We start from the raw sequence: 2,927 nt of genomic DNA, 5'->3' as shown, positions 1-2,927 counted from the left end.
ATTAAAAAGGATATCGAAAATAAAAGTCAAGTTATTTAAAATTTAGATATTTTTAATTTATCCAGACAATTGATTTATATTTGAGATTGTATTTTCTTAAAAAGTTTGAATAATTATTGAAATTTATGATTATTTAACTAGACATATAGAGTTAAGTAAAATTGTTAACATATTTTATGAAGTGTTGCGCCCAAACCATCCCGTCCATATTAACTTTACAAAAATATATATTTTTAGAAAGAAATAGTTATATATCCAACAATTAAAACGGTATTATTGGTGATACTGGTTCATTTTTTGTTAAATCAAAATCTGATTTGAAATTTTGATTTTTTATTTTGGAAAATACCAAACCATTAGTTTTTTATTTCGGTTTCAGCTTTTCGTTTTTTTAATATATTTTTTGGGGTTTTGTTTTTTTATTTCATATTTCTTCATCAGCAAATGTTACTAGAATTTAACAAAAATACATAATTTGTTAAACAATAATACAAGAGGAAAGTTTGTTTACATTTAGTTATTGAACTTTTTTTAGAGGGAAACGAACTTTCGACTTTGTTCATATTTAATCATTAAACTTTTTTTCATTATCTATTTGTTACTGAACTATTGAAATTGTTCACATTTTACTCTTATGACCGGTTGTTACCGGTCATAGAGGTAAAATGTGAACAGTTTCAATAGTTCAGTGGCAAATAGATAATAAAAAAAAATTAGTGACTAAATATGAACAAAATCGAAAGTCTGTTACCCTTTTAAGTCATTATCCCTTTAGCAAATGGATGCTGACATGGGTTTGGATTAAGATTTTTGAAGATGAAAAGGTATCTTATATATAAAGATGAAAATGCTTATAATTATAGTTTTAAAACTTTGGTTGCTATTTTCTTATAAAATTAGGTGTTACGACATATTTTCTATTTTCTTTTTATTAGTATAATTAAAAAGAAATTTGTTTGTATTATATAGTAAATAAAAAATTTCCTATTTACTTATATATAAGCAAAGACTTGGAGATTTAAAATGCACACCATTAGATTGAAGTGTCCATAATATTTATATTTTGTTAGTAAAAATTAATATTATTATATATAAAAGTTCGTTAATATTTATAAATTAAAAGGCTTTTGACCTAGTGATAAATAATAACATTTTCAATTGTGAGACTATGACTTCAAGTCTCAATGAAACATATACAATACTTTATTTTTTTGGAAAAGACAGAAATATATTAAGGCCACAGTCTATAAGAGACAAGGTTGGGCAAGAAAAAAACAACACGAAAATTACAAAAAGTCAAACGGATTACATATCCAAACCGCTCAATTACAATTCCTGTATTTTCCCCGCTGTTTCAACCACCCAAAAACCATAATAAGAACATTATGCGTCAAAATTGTAGAAGATACACGAACATTGTCGAATAGACAATCAGTTCTTGCTCTCCAAACACACCAAAAGAATCCGTAAATGACAGCAATAAGATTTTTTTTTTCGGGCAGTTACCCCAAATCGCAACAAAACTATCAATCTCTCCCACATTGCGAAAATTTTGCCAAGACAGATTGCACCAATTGAAGATCATCCTTAAGATTGCAGTAGCAAAAGGGTGAGTAGATAAGTTTGACATAATTTAAGAAAAAAAAAAAAAAAAAACCCTAATAATTATACATCTTATTACTAAAAATTAAATGCCAATGGCAATTATGACAATTGACAATGTCATATCTCTTATCACTTTCATCATTTATGGGAAGTCAAAACTCTGCCCAAATATAGTAAATTAAATATCCATTTAAGAGCAATTAATGTAACTGTTTTGTTAAATTCTCTAGCTACGGTATACTACAAATATTGTGAGCTATACGGCATAAGTCCACACCATACCATAGTTTTAATTTATTAAGACTAAATGGATAGAGTACGAAAATTTGATAATGTGGTTTTCAAAAAAGAAATGGATAGAGTAGAAAATGTTTTCAACTAGTATGAAAAACCCAAAATTATAAAATTTTCATGGTTTTGACCCTTGTTACGTCTAAAATGTCAATTTTGTGCTTTTCATTTTTTTTTTTAATTATTTTACTGTTTAAATAATTGGAAAAAAATCCATCCTCTCTCTCTCTCTCATATCTTCCTCCAAATCATATCACATACATACACACACTGAAAACTAAAAAAATATTTAATTGTTGATCGATACATGCAACTCAAACAAACACACACATACATATAACTGATGAGTGCTTACAAAACCTAAGAAATTAGGACTGTCTACTCAGTGGACTCGTATGGTGGTAGAACTCTTTGGTTAGTGGTTTTCGTCACCGGAGAACATAACCTACCATCAGTAACTCATCAAAAGTCAAGCAACGCCATCGACCTGATCTTTGCTTTCATTCTCTTTACCATTGAATCACCCCACTTGGAATATATTACTAGTTCCAAATCTAGAAAACACATTGCATTTGAGCAAATGACGGGTGGATGTCGACGATGGGGTTGTGGTAAAATCTTTGAAGATGAAAATGTATCTTACATATGAAGATGAAAATGCATATAATGATCGTTTTAGTGCTATTTTCTTATAAAATTAGGTGTTATAACAAATTTTCTATTTTCTTATTGTTACTATAATTAAAAAAAAAAAATTTGTAGGTATTATATAATGATGTGATTTATTTGCACTAGTTTTTTATTTATAAAGTCATATCTAATCTCAACTAGTCATAAACATAAATAGGCAGTGTACCTAGTCGTGAAGTAATATCCTTTAAGGTAAGAAAGGATGTCGAAGACAACGTAATAGTTTAGATCAAATAATTCAAATGTTAATTAAATAAATAACACTAGATTAAAGGTTGGTTTTTGTGTAAACTAAATTAAACTAATTTTAATGTTCAATTAATCAACAAAACTAAATAACT

The sequence above is a fragment of the Lactuca sativa genome, chromosome 1 (assembly GCF_002870075.4).
Source record: "Lactuca sativa cultivar Salinas chromosome 1, Lsat_Salinas_v11, whole genome shotgun sequence".
In the NCBI taxonomy this organism is placed as follows: domain Eukaryota; kingdom Viridiplantae; phylum Streptophyta; class Magnoliopsida; order Asterales; family Asteraceae; genus Lactuca; species Lactuca sativa.
Note: the sequence above shows the minus strand (reverse complement) of the source record.